The following is a 21,725-nucleotide window of genomic DNA, read 5'->3' on the forward strand; positions in this document are numbered from 1 at the left end:
TGCTTAGGGTTAATTAAATGACGAGCAACCTTAATAGATGTCAAGCATAAAAATATTCAAAACCATTAGCATACAAAAGACTTAAGCAATTAAATTTCGAGAGTCAATTACCATGTAGAACCATGAAATTCAAATGCTAAACACTTCAAACAATTCCGGATTTAAAATAATTTTCTTAAGTGCTCCAATCCAGAAAATTTTATTGTTTTCCTATAGACAAACTTTAGAGATAATTTAAAAATATTTAAATGTGCCTTGACTATAGAGAAATTAAAAATTTTACCCCTCAAAAAAAAAAATTAAAGTTTGGAAGACCCAAAAAATCCTTATCTTGAAAAATCCAAAAAATACTTTAGTTATACATTTATTGGATTTAATTGAATTTAATGTGATAAATGACTTAAATGTGAAAAATAAAAAATTTAATTTTGTAAAGGGTTTAATTAAATTTTTAATGGGCCAAAGGTCACATAAAGAATTTAATTCGAAATTGTAAAGCATGAAGGTAAGCCCTTTTATGAGTTTTCTTTTTTAAATTTTTATTCTTTTTTTATAAGAAAATCAAAAGGGATGCTAAGAAAAAATTATATCAAATGAAAGAATTAAATCAAATGAAAGTGGACTTAGCGAAATAAAAAATAAAAAAGTGTCGGATATGAAGCATAGGGTTTTGGAAAGAGCTGACAGTGGAAGAGAGAAGGAACACCAAGCAGAGGAGGAGTGTTGCAGGTCGAGGAGCAGCGTCAAGGCAGATGCAGCGTATGGGTTGAGGGATGATATGGAGGGGGGACCAGCTGAAAGGAACAAAGGAATTGAAGCACACAGAGGAAGGTAGCCGCGGGTTAAGAAGGCAGAAAGAAAGGGACGCAGAGGAAACAAAAAATGCATATGCGTGAAGGGCTTGATGTTGTATGGAAGGCGACATTGTTGGCTGACGCGAGGATACCGTCCTTGGTGAAGCCACCCGATGGTGTACGATTGTGGGTGTGTTGTGGTCGGTAAGCCCATCCGCTTCACGACCTCTGCTGAAATGAGGTTCTTTTGGCTCCCACTGTTGACAATGAACTGTAGAGGGGAATCCTTTACCCACATCTGGGAGTGGAAGAGGCGCTCCTCCTCCTCTGGATCTTCGGATTCCTCCTTCTAGATTTTCGTGCTGGCAATGGTGGCGTTGGGCTCTGCATCGATAATCTGCTTCCCTTTGTCATTCCCCTTGTCGGGTTCTGACTCAGAGTCGAAACATGCACTTGATTCAGAAGCCTTCAGCTCGGCCACCAATGACTACTTTGCTCGACACTAACTTGTGTTGTGACTCACACCACTTTCCCGTGTCCTTCTTCAGCTTTGCGGTGTTGTTCTTTGCTTGCGGCTTTGGCGGGTTGTCCTGGGCCAACCCGCCTTGGCTTTGTCCTTTGTTCTGCGGTTTGGGGGCACCATTCCCTTGCTTCAGATTTGTAGATCCAAAGTCTCGCTTTTTTTGTTTAAGCTTCTGCTTGATCTTGACAGTGTATCGGTACATTGTGCCGAGCAAGGAGATGTCCAAGAACTCCATCTCATCCTGGATGTACCTGTGTAGGCAGTGGCGATACTTGAGTACCAAATGTTTCTTAAATCCTTGATACCCAACTTCGTGCGAAGGGTATGAAAAACATTGGTAAACTCTGGCACATCTTGGTCCCTTCCTTGCTGCAACGTGGTCCACTTTATGTATTTATCCTCATAGCTCCCGACAGGGTAATACTGCGCCTTGATGGCGTCCCTGAACGAATTCTAAGTGGGTGCGGCTAAAAACAGTGAGAGCGTACTTTCATCCTTCTGCTCACAGAAGGTTTTCCATCAGTCCTTGACATGGGGGGCGGCTTTGAGAAGAGCAAAAGCAATCTTTTCCTGGCTCGAAAAATCATGAACAAAAAAATATCCTTCTATCATATTTAACCATTTATCTATGATGTCTGCATCTATTTGGCAAATTGGCCCTCAAATATGGGAATGTCAAAGTTTACTTGTAGCTTAAAAGGAGTGATGCCTCCAAAGTGGCTGCTGGATGTGGATGCGCCGTTGGTGGGCAACCATTAAAGGATCTGGGCAAAGTTATCCATCATTGCGTTCCTTTGTTTCTCGAGGACCTCCTCGAGCAATATTTTGATAGGATCTCCACGACCCAAAAAACTACCAAAAATAGTAAATTGTGCTTAATTAAGGAAACTGAAAAACTGAAAGAAACAACGGTGGGGGTCCAAGTGGACTAGGCGAGTGGCCACCAATATCCACCTAGATCACTACATTTGATGAGCCACTGGGAAAGTGTTGTCAAGAAGAAGCTAGGATGATTTCTAGAGGGAGAATTCCCAAGCATGAGGAGGGAGAACCTACTGCCTTTGTTGTACAAGGCAAAAAGAAGAAAGGAAGAAGAGGAATGCACTATTCAAGAAATTCTGCTCCCAACAGCTCCTCTCAATGGACCAGAGACTTATCAAAAGTCCAATGCTACAATTGTCGCAAGCATGGCCACTATGCTCGTGACTGTTCAGAAAACAAAAGAGCATCAAAATCGAACTTCAACAATCGTTCCAACAAATCTGATTACAGAAGAAGAAGAGAAGCTCCTTTTGCTCGTAGAGGAAACTATCGTTCCTCAAGGAACCAAAGGTATGATAATAATGCAACTGAGACTCAATCAGAGTACTTTCTTGTTTCTGCTCTTTCTAGTTCATCTCCTGCAGATTCTTGTGATAGCTGGTTGGTTGATAGTGGTGCTTCAAGGCACTTTACTAGTTACAAAGAAGTACTCTCTAATCTGGTTGAGAGGGAGACAAATTTGAAGATCATTCTTGGAGATAACTCTACATATCCCATAAAGGGATCTGGTTTTGTTTCTTTCCATCTGGATCAAGGTAAAACTTTGACTCTTCAAGAAGTTTTATATGTACCTGGTTTAAAAAAAAATCTTGTGTCCATATCAGCTTTAGAAGATAAAGGAATGAAAGTTGCTTTCATAAATGGTAAAGTTCTCACTTGGCCATCGAGATCCAACATGAAAGATGCCCTCACTCTAGGATCTAGATGTGAAGGTCTATAAAAAATCAATGGAAGACCTATTCATGCACTAATCCATAACATCAATCATCAAAGTGAACTTTGGCACCGAAGGTTCGCTCATTTGCACTGCAAAGCATTACCTCATGTGAGAAAGATGGTTTCTAGAATGCCGAAAATTAGATCTAATCATGATGGCATTTGCCAAGGATGCGCAAGCGGAAAGCAAGTGAAGGGACCATTCCCTTCAAGCAAAAGTAGAACTAATCAATGATTTCATGGACTTCTGCAAAGAATATGGAATCAGAAAAGAGACCACTGTACCATATAACCCAGAACAAAATGGTGTGGTTGAGAGAAAGAATAGAACTATCATGGAAGCAGTCAAAGCTATGTTGCATGATCAAAAATTGCCAAAGTTTCTATGGGGAGAAGTTGCGAACACAACTGTCTATGTTCAAAATAGATCTCCTCACCGTGCCCTAAACAACAAGACTCCTAAAGAAGTCTTCACTGACGAGAAGCCCAAAGTTGGGCACCTAAGGATCTTTGGTTGTCATGTCTACCTTCATTTTCCAAAAGAGAAAAGGAACAAGTTGGAAGCTTCAAGTAAGAATGGTACGTTTGTTGTTTATTATGAGAATTCTAAAGTTTACAAAATAAACGTACTTGGTCAAAGTACTATAGAATTTAGCAGGGATGTAATATTTTATGAAGATGCATATCTTGGAAAAGCAAGAGACACTCCTCTTCCTCCTACTAATGTTGATAGTCAAGATGATGTATTTGAAATACAATAAGACCCTGAAGCTAAAAATGATCTTGTTGATGAACCCATGGAGCCCATGGATCCTTTGGATCCTCCTCCATGTGATCCTCCTTCTAAAAGGAGACCTTTATGGCTTCATGACACTCTTCAAGATGTTGATAAACATGCTGCCCCCAGAGGAACTTTCAGAGAAAGCAAGAAACCTTGTCAGTTCCAAGGATATGTTGTAGCCATGAGCAACATTATTCAACTTGAATCGTGCACTTTTGAAGAAGTTGTAAAGACCCAAGTGTGGAAAAATGCAATCGCTGAAGAATATGAATCCATCATTCATAATGATGTATGGGAAGTGGTTCCAAGACCCCAAGGTAAATCTGTTGTATATTCTAAATGGTTGAATAAAATTAAACATGGTGTTGATGGCAGTACTGAAAAATATAAAGCTAGATTTATGGCTAGAGGTTTTTGTCACAAAGAGGGAATAGATTATGACAAAAAAATTGCACCTGTTGCCCGTTACACCACCATCTGATCTATTATAGTTCTAGTTGCTAGCCAAGGATGGTCTCTTCACCAAATGGATGTGAAGACTACTTTTCTACATGGCTTCCTTAGAGAAGAAATATTTGTGGAGCAACCCCAAGGCTTTAAAGTACAGGATCCAAAAATTCATGTGTGTAGGCTGAAGGAAGCCCCCTATGGTTTGAAGCAAGCCCCAAGAGTTTGGTATGCTCACATAGATAGCTTCATGATGAAGCTTGGTTTTACTAGAAGCAATGCAAATCCAAATCTTTACTTTAAGACAGTCCAAGGTGTGCCTTTGATTTTGGTATTGTATGTTGATGATTTATTTCTGACCGGTGGTGAAACTCTTATTCTCCAGTGTAAGAGGGAGTTAGCTTCTGAATTTGAAATGAAGGATCTTGGTTTGATGCACTACTTTCTAAACTTGGAGGTATGGCAGAAATTTGGCGAGATTTTCCTTTCTCAAGGAAAATATGTTGTCAAGCTACTAGAAAGGTTCGTCATGACTGAGTGTAAATCCATGAATACACCAATGGAAATCAATTTCAAGAAGCTTTGTGGTAACACTGCAAGACCTGATTTGGCTAATCCTTCTGAGTACCGTCAACTGATTGGGGCACCGATGTTCTTAGTAAGCACTACACCAGATATATGCTTTGCAGTCAATACTTTGAGTCAATACATCATTAAGTCTGCTCATGCACACTAGGTTTCTGCAAAGCATGTGTTGAGGTACCTGCATGGGACCATCAATCTTGGATTGAGATATACTGTCGAAGATGTAAGGCTACATGGATACTCTAATGTTGATTGGGTTGGTAACTCTACTGACAGAAAGAGCACATCAGGGTGTTGCTTTAGCTTAGGATCTACCATGATATCTTGGATGAGCAGAAAGAAAAGTCTATTGCCCTTAGCACGACTGAAGCAGAATACATTGCTGCTAGCATGGCTAGCTGTGAGGCAATATGGCTAAGGAAGCTCTTTGGAGAGCTATTTGAGCAAGTATTGGATACTACAGTAATTTACTATGACAATAAGAGTGGGATTCGACTTGCTGAAAATCTTGTGTTCCATGACAAGTCCAAACACATTGAGATCAAATATCACCATATTCGGAATATGGTACAAAGAGGAGTAGTAAGACTTCATCATATATCGAATGATGACTAGATCACTGACATTCTTACCAAGCCTTTGCCGAAAGGAAAGTTCTTGGTTTTCAAAGAGCAACTTGGGCTGACAGATGTGACCCTTCCTAGAGAGGGTGGTCATGGATGATAAGCCTTGGATGAGTGAGATCCTTGTCATGTGTTGACAAGTGGATCCCCCCAAACAGTGATGAGCCTTGGATGAGCGAGATCCTTGTCATACAAGTGGATCCCCCCAAGCAGTGATGAGCCTTGGATGTGCGAGATCCTTGTCATTTGTTGACAAGTGGATCCCCCAAGTGTGTATAGGGTGATGGATGTATCTCCCCTATGATGATTCTTCTTCTTCATATTGTAATATTATTGTTCCAAAGCAAAGATAGTAGAGATCCTTGTATCAGAAAGAAATTCCTCCTTAATTGAGAGGGAGTGTTGAAAATTAGCAAGTATGGAATAATTTCCTTGAATAAAATTTCATTTCCGACCTTCCTAAAGTGACTTTCTAAAAAATGGAAAGTCATGTCTATCATTGCAACCATGACTTTCCAAAAATAGTAAATCACTTTCCATCAATTCGTACTCATATATATACGATGGAAAATCACTTAACTTGTTCTTAATCAATCTCAATTGTTTAATTTTTAACTTAATCATCAATATTATTATTATTACTATTATCTTCTTTATGATATTATTATATTATTATTAAAAAGAAATTCAAGTCTCTCAATCATGTCATATGTAACTCCCCTCAATTAATGCATATGTTACTCTCTCTCTCTCTTAATGGATTCATTCCTCTCTCTTTAATGCTCTTACACACCTCTTACACTCTCTTACACAATTTAATGACTCGTCATAAAAAGATTCCTCTTACACCTCTTTAATGCATAAGTTACACTTCTCTCCTAAATGCATAAGTTACACTCCTCTCCTTTATGGCATAAGTTACACTCCTATTTTGGCATATGTAACTCCTCCTCAAGGCATAGGAGTTACTCCCTCATGAATTCAACCTCCTTGCTCTTCCTATATATTTGTGCCTCTCATCCTCACTTGACACACTTACTTGTGCTTGTGAGAGGAGAATTCAAACTTGAGAAAGAGAGAGTTGGAGAGTTTAGAGGAAGATTGGAAGAAAGAGAAAGAGTCTTAAAGAGCAAGAGCAGATCTTGGAGAGCTAAAATGATTTAGTGTTTGCATTAGTTACTGCCAGAGATCTTCTTCAAATTTGGGTGAACTTCTTCATTCTCTCATTGTACTTTGTATCTCTGTTGAACAATTGATTTCTAATAGAAGAAGAATCTGGTTGGGTATTTCCCTTATGGGTTTTGCACTAGTCATTGACTTAACTTCTCTGTGTCTCATTGAGTTCTTGGTTGTCTTCCATTGTGCATATGGTTTATATGATTTATGTTCTATCTCCAATTACTTAACTTATTTTGCAGCATAAAGAAGTTCTAGATTTAAGTGATTGTAACACAATAGAGCATCAAAAGTTCAACAATTATTTTGAGGGTCTATATGTAAAAGGGTATTCCCCTTTGAGGGGTTGAATTTCTAATATTTAATGTAAAAAATATTTTAGTGCATGGTCCCTCGCAATCAGAGACCATGGCTAAAGTATTTGAGGGTGGAAAAATTAGTTAGTCCCCTCTTGTGTCAATTAATTAATTTTTCTAGCAAAAATAAAATTAAATCCCAAGCCAGAAAATTAATTGATCTAGAATCAGAAAAACAATTTTTGAGAAATTAATTTCTCCAAGTGGAAAATGGCCAAAAAAATTGTGGGCAAAAAGAAGTTAATTTTTGGAGGTCCCCCACCAAGGGAAAAATGGATTTTATAAAAAACATTAGGCCCTTGGAACTTGGTGGTTAAGTCAAAGTCAATTTTTGGGGGAAATTAATCCAAAATATTTATTTTTGGGTTAATAAAAAATTGTTTTTAAGAGAAATTCGAAAATTCCTCAAAAATAAATATTTTCGATGGTGCAGATTAAAAGATCATCAAATGTTTATCAACGGTCGAAATTATTTTGGCGGGGATCAAGCCAACTAGCCGTTGTTTTCCACTTGGAGGATCTATCAATAAATAGAAGCCATTTTTGCTTCTCAAAAAAAATAACAAAAAAAATTGGGTCGGTCTATGTAATTTTGTAACGCTGGTATTGATCCATTGATCTGTTGGGAACATTTAAGATCATAAGTAGAAGACTTTGGGGTTCATTTCAAGGTGCTCTTTGTCCATTGATCTGTGGTACATGTTGGTTATGTGCTATCCTATATTGTGCTAAATATTTATATTTATTTCATTTGTCGGTGATAAGAACATTATATTGGTAGATTTTGGGTATATCTTAGGTGATCTAATTCACCATATGTCTAACAAGTTTGCTTGAAGAAATATATAAAGACTTGTGTTGAAAATTCTAGGGCATTGAGAACTAAGGTGATTCTTCTTAGCATGATAACAATTTGTGAAGTGTTTTTACAATTTTATCTTAGCTTGATCTTCTTGTCATTATTAGTGGGTGTGTTTACTTCATTAAGCTGCTATCAAAAACAAAGAGACAAGAACACAAGACGTTTGGCATTCAACCAGGGCCAAAACATCTCCCTCTTGGAGAGGAAAACCCGCACAAGATTCTTCTTATAGAAATTCCAATTGATAAATACCAAGACCATGACCCTTGACCCATCTTGCAACTCCAAGACCAAGACATCAATCCCTTTCTTTGTCACTGCTGCTATACTGATGTCATCACACTGCTGCGGCACCTTTACTAAGATCATCCTTGCTGCTCCTTCACCAAGATCATCATTGATGTATTTTCATTTGAGATCACTATTGTTGCAACACTGAGACCTTCAGAACAATACCACTAAAATCATTACTATACCACCGAAACAATGAGATCATTGAGATATGAGAGTTATATCGAGATCAAAATCATGATCCTATATCTATCATGATTACATCTATGCTAATGATCCCAGAGATCCCTCCTTATCACAAATATATTACAACTGCGATTGCAGTAAGCATCAAGTATATGACTAAGATATGAGTCATCATATGTTGCGTCTATCTGGAATGTCAATATCATTACAACTGTAATTGAGAGTATGCCAAGAGGGATAAAAAGTATGTTCTACTGTGGGATCATCGGGATCCTCATCATTGAACCTGTAGGATTTTCGATGTAACCCTTGTCACTGCCTTTCATTATGTCAAGATTGTAACCGAGATATCACTAGGATTATCTTCATCATTAGAATGCCGAGATTGCTAGAGACAGATCCGATTCCTATACAGTGATATCTTTTGAGACTTCTTCTTGTCAAGACTGTTAGGGCTCCTGTACGGTTCGAAAGATCTCTTCATCACCGAGAGATAATAATTGTGCTTCCTTTCATTGAGATATACACCACCGAGGAGGAGGGAACTATTATCTCTCCTCACTGTGATCATCACCGCATTTGATGAGGCCTTCTGAGATCTTGTACCCAACCAAGATCTCCCTCCTGCACCTCATACCAATCCACAGTTCAGAGAAATGCGAGTTTTGTGCTTGTTCATTGCGAATACCCTAGCCACCTATTTATAGTGGTTTGTGCTCCTATTTGAGCCGACTTGAACTTGTGAACCGAAATGTCTTTTATCCAAGCCAACATGACTGCCATTTATATATTTAATTCAATATTGAAGCCGACTTGATGAGTTTCATATCGATTTGCTTGCAGACTTCTTGAGCTTGCCAATGGAGGATTGTTCTTGGTATTGGAGGGTTGCTTTGACTTGAATACATTTTACATAGGCTCTTAAAGAACTCCTTCATACATGACTTGACTCTTTGACTTTATTAATAAATCGTTAAGACATCAAGAAGAAGGCTTTTACCTAATGACACTTCTTCTTGCTCATGAAACCCATGTAGCAAGGCATACAAAAATAATTTAGTCTCTTTTATTACATTATTTACAAAGATCATGTCGTTATGAAGACCAAACCTAGTTACACTTTCTTCAACAATTTGTAGGTACATGGGCCCTTGGGCTCCAAGTTCACAGACTTCGGAGAAGAGCCGACCTTGTTTGGGCTCTGGGAATTTTTATGTGATTTTCTTACTTTGCTAAAGGTTGTGGTTGTGGTTAATCCTATAACCTTCGAAACACATTGATCCATTGTCATTATTTAAAAAATTATTTCTCAAAAAAATTTCATTTTACAAGCATTGTATATTTGTAGATAAGTGTAAATATTTTGTAAAATAATTTTTCCTAACCCTTGTTTTGCGGAAATTGGGGCTTGGGGTTTATTTTTGAATTTTGTATTTATTAGGGTTTTGGGAAAAGTTTATTTTCATTTTTTCCACGTAAATTTTCAAGAAAAATTAAATTTATGTGAAGGGTCTAGTTCCAAGGTTAGGGTTTCAAGGTTTCTTCCTCCAAGGCTAGAATTCAAGCCTATTTATCAAAATTTTCAGCAAGATAAGGATTGAGGCAAGCCCTTGAGCCCTTAATCTAGCCTCCAAAAGCCCTACAAGTTTAACGCTCAAACAAAAGAGAGGGTTGCAGTCCCTTTGAGGTGAGATTTGAAGCTTTCAAGACAAATTTCGGTATTCTTCTAGCCTCCTTTGGTGTTTGCAGGGATCCTTCCTTTTTACTAAGGCCTAGATTCCATTACCCCTGCTGCAGGCTTCACTCTGCATTTTGTGAGCCACAGCCCGTTCCTTGGTGCCGTGAGGCCTTAAGGCCTCTTTTTTTCCTCTCGGCATCCCTCCATCCACCTTATTTTGGTGTGCCATAAGCCCTACTGGGCCTTTTCCCTTAAGTCGTTGCCTTTGTGCCCTTTGAAACCCTCTCTGACCCCTGCTTTCCCTTGCCGCAAGCCTGGGAAAGCCTCAAACCCCTCACAGTGGACCCTCCTCTGCCTTCTCTGGTGTGCTGCAGAGCCTAAGGGGTCTCCCTCTTCCCTATTGGAGGCCTACAAGCCTTCCTTCCCTCTCTCTGTCCTCCCTTAGCCTTTGTGACCTCATGCAACCCTCATCTCTGTCATATTTTGATTAGCAGAATTTTCTAGGTAATGAGAGTTTGTTTTGCAGCGCTTGTTTTTGTTTTCCTAACATTGGTGGTTGCAGGAAGACTCATCAAAGGAGGGCTTCACGCCAAAGGGTTTGCATTCTAACTCTCCTCTTTTCATCATTTGTACCACTGAAACATTTGCTTGCAGTGGCATTAAGTACATGACAGTGACCTAAAAGATAAACCTACAGTTGTCTAGTTTCACTGAGAAATCATTTGCATCCATTAGTCAATGTTAGGCATCTTCATGGTGTATTTTTGAGGACTGACATGATAATTTGATGGCCTGATCTCTGAATACAAAGTAACATTAGTGATATCTTGTTCTAAAATTGTCATTGATGCCTTGCTCTCTCTATTGCATCCGCATTCTTTGCATTTGCTTTGGCACCCTTTCCATCTAAGTTGCACTCTAATGCTCATTCCTCTCTGTTAGCAATCTTAAAAAATACAAATTTGACAAATGCTCCAAGACGTAAATGGTAGATCCATGTTGGTTTTTGCTCCTAAAGTCCTCACGTTGGCTCTAAATACTAATTGCACATTTGATTAGTGAGTAGCATTGACTCTTGTTCTAAAGGGTTTCTATCTTGATCTTGATCTAGAAGTAGCATTGTTTCCTCTAATTGCAATTCTGATTTGATGACTGTTGTTGCTTATCATCCAAATAATAACATTATCACTGGCATATTGTTTCCTAAATTGTAAATCAGAATTGTAGAAGTTGCATACTTCTGTTATCATTCTAAGGGAAATTCTTTGGTTGTAATTGAAGAAGTTGGCTATTGATAAGTTGCAAGTAATTATATTTCTTTCATAGTTGAATGAAATAAGATCATTTTTGCAAAGTAACTAACATATCTAATCTTGCAATTAACTCACTCCTAAAGCACCTGACAAATCTAGTCCAAGCATTGAATATCTTGTTGAATGATTGTTTGAATTGGTGCTATCTGATTTGGTCATTAAAAGACACCGTGGACTTGGGCATATCTATATTTCATGTTCTTTCAAATTAACATTGGAGATCTAATTGATTTGGCATTGTGGTAATATGATTGTCACAAATTTAAGAAGTGCTAATTGTGTTTAAGGAACATAAATGATCAATCTCTTGAGCAAATTATTTTCTTGCAAAAGACCTTAGCTAATTGTTCAAAGTAATATCTTGGATAAGTGTTCTATTCTCTCCTATGGTCATTAATTTTATGTTTCATGGTGGATGGTAAATTGTCTTTGACATATTGGAGAACTGTTAATAAGAGCATTTATCTTGTCTCCATTCGGTACTTATCTCATCTTTTGAGCATTGTTGAAACTTGAAAGCAAACCCTTTCTTTGTGGTTGAGATTATCATTTACTTATCTTTTAAGTACTCTTGTGTCATAACTAAATACTAATTATAACAAAGTACCTGAAGAACATTAAATAATCTCACCTTAATGAGCACTCAAATCAATTTGCATTGCATTAGATTTGCACTAGCTAACTTACCTCCAAGCATAAGCTTGGTTGATAGAAAGATAGGAACACCCTTCATCTCTTGCTTGCGAACACTAGACCCTCTCTAATGGTTAAAATTGTGACCTTGCAGTCGTCAAAGCCACAGTCTCTATAGCGCTAGAGGCACCGAGTATGTTAGATTTCAAGTTGAGGTATCGTTAACCAAATCTTTGCTTCACCTTGACACTTCTCTGCCACTTACTTTTGAGACTAGCCTCAAAATAGATATGGATCAAGGAATATACTTAGCTAGGCCGATAATTAAAATCAATCAAGATTGTTGCATCTCACCTAGGTCATAGGGTTTGCATTTCATATAGGATAGATAAGCATCTAAGCAGTGATTGTTCATCCAGTCATTTGGTATTTAATTGATCTAAAGCAAGTAGTTGACTCCATAAGGCACTGGTCTCACATATTAACCCGATCTAATCTTTGAAACTTGCTAAATCAACCAAGTGGCTAGGCCATTCAATCGTGTCTCTTGGACTTGTTGGTTGCCAACGGGTCTTGCATTCTCTCATTTCATAAGGACTTCCCCCATAGTCTATTGTTGGAAGACAGCTAGAATGATGAGAGCAGGGATCAGAGTGATAGCCTCTGCCATGAGTCATTGTCGTAGTACCTGTACAATTTAAACACCACATTTTTTGGCGTTGTTGACAGGGACCAATTTATTGAACTTTGGCATTACAATTATAATCACTCTTCTTAATCTTCTAATCAGTCTCATCTTCCATTTCCCGCCAATGCCACAACATTTTCTATCACCATTCATATTTTCATCACCTTATCCTTTGTCCTCTCACTAATCTTTTCATTTTCTCTATTCGCACCTTTAGCACCTAGATGTTTCGGTTGGTTTCCTGTTTGGGTGTTGACTCCACTTATTCATCCATTTACAAGAGCTTACTCTAAAAGAAATCTTGGTAGCTTGGTTAACCCCACTCCTGATCCTAAAAAGGCTCTAAGAGCTCGGTTAAACAAATTACACTCTAGTAAACATTTAATCTTTCTCGGACAGGAAGCCCTCTTTGATATCCACTTGCTTTACCCTAACCTTGTAAATCAAAACTTCATGGATTACTACGGACCTTGCATCTTTGCCAACATTCAGGGATATACTCACGACCTTTCGGATGATTCTGCTATTAACAAGCTCCCGATTTTCCAGGGGAATAATATAGTCAATGCTAATACTCACATAAAAAGGTTCACAACTTTTATACAAAGATATGCTCATGCGACTGCATAAATCATGAGGACGTTAGAATGAAGGTCTTTGTCCTTTCATTAGAAGATGATGCATTGCAATGGTTTCAGGATAACGCTTTTGATTCTTTGCAAGCTCTCACAGATGCATTCAGAAATATATTTAGGGACAAAAGAGAGGGAAAATATTTGGTCAAAGAACTTAACTCTATTAAGAAGAGGGAAAATGAGATAGTTGAAGAGTTTAATCAAAGATTCAATGGTATCCTCAAAGATTTTGATGAGTCCCATCAATAGGTACATTTTGAAGATTAATATGCCATCCTCCAGCCTTAAAACTACCCTTCTCTTGCATTAATTCACATTTTTTGTTATATTATGCTTAGTAAGAGGAGTAGAAGGTGTTTTTCATAGTATGTGGCCTAATGTGGTTTAATTGCAGGAAAATGAGGCATTTTTTAGGCTATTATTATGTAGGGGCTCAATGGAGACAACTAGGAGAGAATCTAGGGGGTTTGTCCACCTCCTTAACTCCATAAACTCAACTTGGGATCACCATATCCTCTCTCACCAGTTCGAGTTCATTGGTAGTTGAGTGACTCCTAGTCCAAGTGAAGATCAAGGAGGACAAGATCCACCATTTTCGAGATCAAGGAGGGAACCATTCCTATTTTCAAGGGAGTTGCTTCAGCTACCCTTTTGTATAAATAAACTAGAGGAAGAGCTCATTAGGATTCGAAGTTTTTGTTCAGCTAGGTGTAGCTATTGAGCTTCAAGCATTGACATTGTTATTTTCAACTTTTATGTGATGTATTCGACCTGCACTTTTTGATAATGAGAAGTTGGATTTTAAGCTGCATCTGAGTTAGTTTATGAGGGCTAAGACCCTTAGGTTTGAGCCCAACCCAAAGGCTTTGGTCCCTCTTCTTGTACTTATGTTTCTTCATGATTTCCAAGTAGTTCATAGTTTCTTGCATTTCAGTAGAAGTTAACCTATAAAATCCTGGGATTGCAGCCTCTACATCACCTCTCTTGTGGGAGAATGAGTGGAAGGATTCACAACCACAACCCAAAAAGATTGTGTTTATGATTTCTTGGAAATAGATTAGTATTGGTTGTCTTGTTTTACATTTTCTTTCTATAGTTTAGAAGTTAGTTCAGTGAGTAGATTAGTGGTTTGCATGAATTAGATGTCATTTAAATTCAACTCATCTTTTCCATCATAAGTTATTTCATTTTAAATGATAAATGGATGCATGCATGTGATTGATTGCAGGGTTGATTGATCTGTAGGGAAGGGCACCTTCATCACTTCCATCCTAAGCTCTTTCACCTTCTCCTTCCACCTCCAAGCTCTGTCCCAAAAACCCTGTTTTATAAGCTATTTTGTCTAGGTCACCAAGAGCACTCATCCTAGTGCAAGACAGGCCTCTAAGAGGTCCTGAGCTTGGCTAGGGGATCAAACCAACCTTCTTTCATTTGCTTCAACTACTATTCACCTCTCCATACCCTCAAGCCAACATTTTCACCTTCAAAAACCACTCGGATGCCCTCTTGTAGCATTACAGGCCTGCCTATAGCATTACAGGCCTCCTCTGCATGGTTAAGAGGTTACATTTTCACCCTTAGGCTTGCTTTTGTGCGACTAAGGCTTAGAGTAAGGAAAAATATTTCTTCTTAGACCAGAACTTTGTTGCAAACCAACAATATCATATATTTGTCTATTCATGCCCATAAATCATACTTTAATAGTAAAGAATCTTCTATACATATAATGCAAATAATAATAGTAGGATCTTATGGAGAGATTCTCCCTCTGGAAGGGAAGCCACTTCACCAGTACATCATGACATCAATCTTTCATCAAGCGTTAGTGTCAAATAGCTAATAGGAGCATACTTCAAGAATCATGATCACAACATTACTTCTTTGTCACATAACTCAATCCATCAAGTCAAGGCATTCAATTATACCATATGCCATAATTACCAAGCTCATCAAAACTTAACCACGATAAACAAGAAGATCATGAATATCAATGTCATTGTTACACTTCTATCATCATTGTTACCATGCTTATCACAAACATTATCAATAGTATCAAGTTACCATCAATTAAAATCAAGGTGCTAGCCTTCTTTATGGGATCCAAAATGATAGATGTTAGCCAAACATCAAGTATATCAATATATAAAAGATCAATATTAAGAAGCTTCATAGAATCAAGAAATTCATCATGTCTAAGAAGTAAAATACCTTTTCAATACCAAGTGCACCATTTCATCATAACAACCATGAATCCAATTAATTTCATATGCATAAGCCATTTGTGAAGGATACATTCTCATCATACCTTAGGGCTTACCTTGCCATCCAACATTACAGCTGAAACATAACATTGAAACAATATACCATGCATACCTTGTAGTATTCAAATACCTGTGCACCTTCTTATTTTATATAGGCAGCTTGTAGCACTTTGTCACCTTTTCATCAGGCGTCTCTTTACCTTTTTCGATGCCAGTTCTTCTCTTCCTGCACTAGCCATAATCCTCAAGAAGGATCCACTTATCACATCTCATCAGGAGGTTAGAAGAATCAAATACTCAAATATACATGCAGGAAGTATGAGTAATACAATAATCATATCAATAAGTCAAAACAAAAGTAAATACATAAAGGAGCACCATAAATCGAAAAGGACTTATCTTCAATGAGAGATGATCATCTCCATCCTGAACTAGCTTTCAAGAGCCATCATTGTCCATTGTCCAGATGACAATGTCGCCTTCAATATTTCAACCATCTTTATCCGCAACCAGGCCTAATAGAGACTATCTCATCTAAGGCTTCATCAAATCTGGCACAAGTACATTTCATATCTCAAATCTTTGCCATAAACTAGGGTTTCTCTCAAACCGTACCCTCATAATATCCATCAAACCCTTATACACAAATTGCCTAAGGTTACCTTCAAACCCTAGTATTCTTTTAGGTCTCCACCATCCTCTCTTGCATCCTTCAATGGTGTCATCATAGGGGTGATCTCCATGACTTTTCTTCAGCCCAGCTCTAATCGCATGTTAATTTTTCTTACGGCTATATTGTTCTTTGCTTTCATAATTGCATTTCTTTATTTACACATTAAATTCACCCCATAACATCATAACATTATTCAGATTTACATCATTATTCAACAGCATATGCAACTATATAGAAAGAACAATATCATCATCAATCTAGCGGAACATAAAAGAACAATAGAAGAAAAGCATTCAAACATAGAGGCACCAGGGTTGGTCGGAGACTAGGGTAAAACCCACTATGGGGAAAACCCTTTGAAATTCTTCTTCTTATTAGATTGTCTTTGAATGATTCAGCGAAAGAGAGTATAATGATCCATATCTTCATCCATAAAACTATCCAACAAAAATCAATTAAACAATATCCATGAGATGAACCCAACCATGCTCATACTCAAAACCCTGATTCAGAAGCCTGTAATGAACTGTCACTATCTGTGGTCCACTACCGAACACTACAGTCAACGAGAGAACACTTCGAACAACTGAAAAACCAAACCCTAGCTTCCAGTAGCATGGAGGACATGTTGTGCAAGCGATTGAAGGGCTTCAGTTGCATGGATGACCTGGCCAGCAAGCAATTGCATTTGAGTTCTCTCTGTGACATGCCTACAACTGAGGCCCAAAACCCTAAAACAAAGATGCGAGCTTCGAACCCTGCAATTTCACCTTCGTGCAAACTCATTCCTCCACGGATCTGCCTCAGACCTGTGCGAGCCAAAAACAAGAAAGAGAATAGAAGAATGTCTCATGATGATGTTCAAATGAGGTAGAGGTCACTTGTATTTATAGCATTCCAAGGGTTTCCAATTTGCTTTAGGGCTGACCTGATCAAATATGCACATGTGGGCTTATAATTCAAAAATACATTTTCTCTTGTCCAAATTTGATAATCTTGGTCCTCTCGAAAAGAGGAATTCAATGCAATCATCATCTCCATCAAATGAGTTGTCCAAAGTGGAATTTGGCCCTAATTGCCAATTTTAACAATACTAGGGCCATAGGCTTGAATCTTAGGTTGCCCCACTCAAAATTCGTATCTTTACATAAAGAAATTGCATTTAGAACAATTTTGGTCGAATTGCACAAAACCGGCCAGTTCAGTGAAAAATAGTCAGTTCGGTACCAAACCAGCTGGTTAGAAATGCATAGCAATACCAGGGCCATAGAATTGAATCTTTGGTTGCCCCACTCAAAAATTTGTGTTTTTCCTTAAAAAATTGCATTTGGAACATTTTTGGTGAAATTGTACAAAATCGGCTGGTTCAGTACAAAACCGGTCGGTGCAGTGAAAAATGGTCGGTTCAGTACAAAACCAGCCATTTCCAATTCTGAACCTAGAACTGGACCGGTTTGGCCCCCAAACCAGTTAGACCGGCTGGTTCCACCAGTTCCGGTCTGGTTCTGATAGAATATGCACGGCAATTTATGAATCATAGCAAATCTTGCTAATTCACACAAAGGAGAATCAAATCAGTCTTTCTTGTTCGGTGTAATTTAGCAATCCATATATCATATTTCCCAGCAGCATGTTCTCCTCTAGCTATCAGATGTTAGATTTAGATTAGATCTGCTTTTGGTTTTCATAGGACCAGCCTTTGCACTCAGTGTATCAGTACCATAGTTTTAAAAACCGGTGGAAAAAACCGGTTACCGGCCTAACCGGCCGGTTGGAAGCCTGGCCGGTCCGAACCGGCCCTTCTAACCCGGTTTAGACCCCCTCGTGCCCAAAAAAAGGCCCTAACCGGTAAAAACCGCCGGTTTAGGGCGGAACCGGCCGGTTTATGGACAGGCCGCCGGTTAAAGCAAAAAAGCGCAGCGGTTTTGGAAATGAGGGCGGTTTAGGGGTTTTGGGGGTGAGGGAAAGGTATTTTCCCTCCAAAAACACCCTCACACTTGCTATAAGACACCCCTCTCACTCTCATTTGTCTCACACAACTGATTTGGAGTGTTTGTGAGTGTTTGTGAGTTTGTTTGTGAGCTTGGAGAGTGTGGAGTTTTTGCTGAAGTAGTCATCTTGGAGTTGGAGTTGGAGCTATTTTGGAGATAGTGTGTAGCTGTCAGTGGAGTTGCCATCATCAAGAGGAGGCTAAGGGAGCTACTTTGCATTTCCAGGTAAGGATTTGCACTTGATAATTCCTCATTTGAGTCTGCTGTCCATGAATTATTTTTTTTGTGCTATAAACTTCTCACTTCAATGATCTATCATCTATGCTAAGCCTATGAACTCTCTAGCTCTATGCTATCAAATTTTGTAGCTTGCATGTGCATTTTTTTCCTACATTTATCATTGGTTTTCCATGTTCCTTAGCTGCAATTTTTTTTTTAAATGGCAGATTTATTTGCAAATTGTTATTATTTCAAGCAAACATGGCTCCAAAAGGAAAGGACAGTGCATGGGTTCATTGTGATGTAATTGAGGGAAAAATGATATGCAAATTATGCCATAAATCTATTGGAGGTGGGGGTATTCTTAGGTTGAAACAACACTTGGCTGGGGTAAGAGGCCAAGTAAAGCCATGTGATGCACCAAAAGAACTGTTAGGTCCTATTAGGGCAGAATACATTGCCAAGCTTGAAAAATTTTATGAGGATAAGGCTAGGGAGAAGGCCATCCAAGATGAAATTGCAAGGAAGAGGGAATTAATGGAAACCATGAATGTTTTGAAACAGAGTGGGTATGATGATTATGAGATTCAAGACTCCACTTCTATCCCTTCCACCAATGACCCCTTTCACTATGTTCATCCTTCTGTTGGAGTTGGCCAACCATCAAAAGGAACAAAGAGACCAAACATCCAAAGTTATTTCTCATCTTCTGCCACCATTGCCTCTTCTAAATCTAATCCCACTTCCTCCCAGCCAAGTTCTCAACCCACTTTGGATCAGCATTGGAAAAAACAATGCAAAGAAACTTCTCACCAATACATTGCTAGATGGTGGTATGATTCAGATATCCCATTTAATGCTGCTCGCTCACCTTATTACCAAGCTATGTGGGACTCTGTTATAGCTGCAGGAAAGGGCTTCAAAGGCCCTAGTATGCATGACTTGAGGGGAGCTCTTTTGCAAAAAGAGATATCTTCCATTGATGAGTATTTGGTTGAGTTTAAAGAGTCATGGGTCAAAACAGGTTGTTCCATTATGTCAGATGGATGGACCGATGGAAAGAACCGCACTATCATTAATTTCCTTGTTTCTTGCCCTCAAGGAACCATGTTTTTGAAATCAGTTGATGCATCTGATAGGGTAAAGGATGCAAGCCTTCTATTTGAGCTTTTGGATAACATTATTCAGGAAGTTGGGGAGCAGCATGTTGTGCAGGTCATCACTGATAATGCCTCAAACTATGTTCTTGCTGGAAAGATGCTTGAGGCCAAATATAAGACCATATTTTGGACTCCATGTGCTGCACATTGCATAGACCTCATGCTTGAGGATATAGGCAAGGTGGAGTGGGTAAAAAACACTGTAGAGCATGCCAAGTGCATTACAAAATACATTTACAACCACTCATGGGTATTGAGCCTAATGAGGAAACACACTGGAGGCAAAGAGCTTGTTAGGCCTGCAATTACGAGATTTGCAACTCACTTCCTCACGTTGCAATGTCTCAATGGTCAACATAGAAACTTGCAGAAAATGTTTTCCTCTGATGAATGGTCTGAATCTCGGTGGGCTCGTAGACCAGATGGAAAAGACACCAAAAAGAAAGTGTTAGACACTTATTTTTGGAAAAGGTCTGTAGAGCTTGTGAAAATTACCGAGCCCCTTGTTAAGGTGCTAAGGTTGGTGGATGGGGAAAGATTGGCCATGGGCTACATTTATGAAGCTATGGATCAGGCAAAGGAGCAGATACGGGCAGCTTACAATGACAGGTTAGCTAAATATGGCCGTATATGGGAGATCATTGATAACAGATGGAACAATCAACTCCATCGTCCTATACATGCAGCCGGGTATTTTTTGAACCCAAGGTATCACTATAAAAATCGGCTAGGAGATCAGCATGATGGGGAGGTCAGAGCTGGATTGATTGATTGCTTGGAGCGCATGGTCCCTAACCATGTAGACCAGTTGGATATACATAGACAGCTTACTATTTTCAATCAAGCAAGTGGTACTTTTGGCAAAAACTTGGCAAAGATGGCAAGAGATGTGGACAAACCAGGTAAGCAATTCCAATTTCCATTTTGTTTTTCATTTCAAGTTAAAATTGTTTACGTTCTTTACAATTCAAATTATAAACTAAGTTACTAATTATTGTCTTTTTCTTTGCAGCACATTGGTGGGAGTCATTTGGTGGCCAGTGTCCTCAATTGCAAAGGTTTGCAATTAGAGTCCTCAGTCAAACTTGCAGTGCTTCAGGTTGTGAGCGCAATTGGTCTGTTTTTGAGCGCATACACACGAAGAAGAGAAACCGTTTGGAACAAAAACGGTTAAATGATCTTGTTTTTGTGCAATACAACCTTCGACTGAGGAGGAACCAAATGATGAGCAAATCACCTGATCTAGATCCCATTGTGTTGGACGATATTGATCCAACATCAGAATGGGTGGAGGAGACTGAAGATCCTGTGTTTGAGGCTGATTTTGATATCGACATGGCTTTAGCGGAGGATGAGGCAGATTATGTGGCGACATCAGAACCAGGATCAGTAGCGGCATCAAGGAAAGGCAAGGAACCAATGGAAGGCACTAGTCGTGCAGGTCGACAAACTCGTGCTTCCATTAGGTCCACTTCTATTGTCATTGGTGGCATTGATACTGATGTTGCAGATGAGGCAGAGGCATCCTCAGACTCTGAACCAGATGATGTCTATGTAGCTCCTGATGATGATCCTGTGTCTAGTAGTGGTGATGGACTTGATGATTGATCATGTGTACACTGTAGACTTGTAGTAGGCCAATGGCCTCATAGCTTGCAGCATTGTTTTTGGACTTTATAGGCCATTTAGAGCCTCATTTCTTATGTATTTTGCTATTTTGTCGATGATATGTATTGCACTCGGTGCCATTTTGATATATTCACCTTTGCATGGTATATAAATGAGCAAACTTTGCATATTTTGTCTCTATTGGCTTGGAATCATGGTTTTACATCTTAAAAATAGTTTTGTTTCATTAAAAATTAATTATTTAATGTATTTTTTAAAAACCGGTTCGTTTAGACCAAACCAGTCCCGGTTAGACCGGTTCCGGTCGGTAAACCGGTTCATTAGGTGGACCGGTTCGGTCACCGGTTCCGGTTTTAAAAACACTGATCAGTACTACTATTGATACTATTTGTGGTTAGTTGTTTTATATTAATAAAATAATTTAATCTTATCTAATGAACCACGATGGGAGACTCTATGGTGT

The 21,725-nt window shown here is 38.7% G+C and overlaps 1 protein-coding gene across 2 annotated transcripts in view; it reads right to left on the reverse strand.

Moving 5' to 3' along the window:
- Positions 1 to 21,725, reverse strand: part of LOC149170481 (Phosphoglycerate mutase family protein) — a 268,273-nt gene that overhangs the window by 27,302 nt on the left and 219,246 nt on the right. The window lies entirely within an intron of this gene.

This window comes from Pinus tabuliformis, chromosome 4_2, assembly GCF_031772625.1.
Source record: "Pinus tabuliformis cultivar Carrire ecotype Pingquan chromosome 4_2, CPIR1, whole genome shotgun sequence".
Lineage (NCBI taxonomy): Eukaryota > Viridiplantae > Streptophyta > Pinopsida > Pinales > Pinaceae > Pinus > Pinus tabuliformis.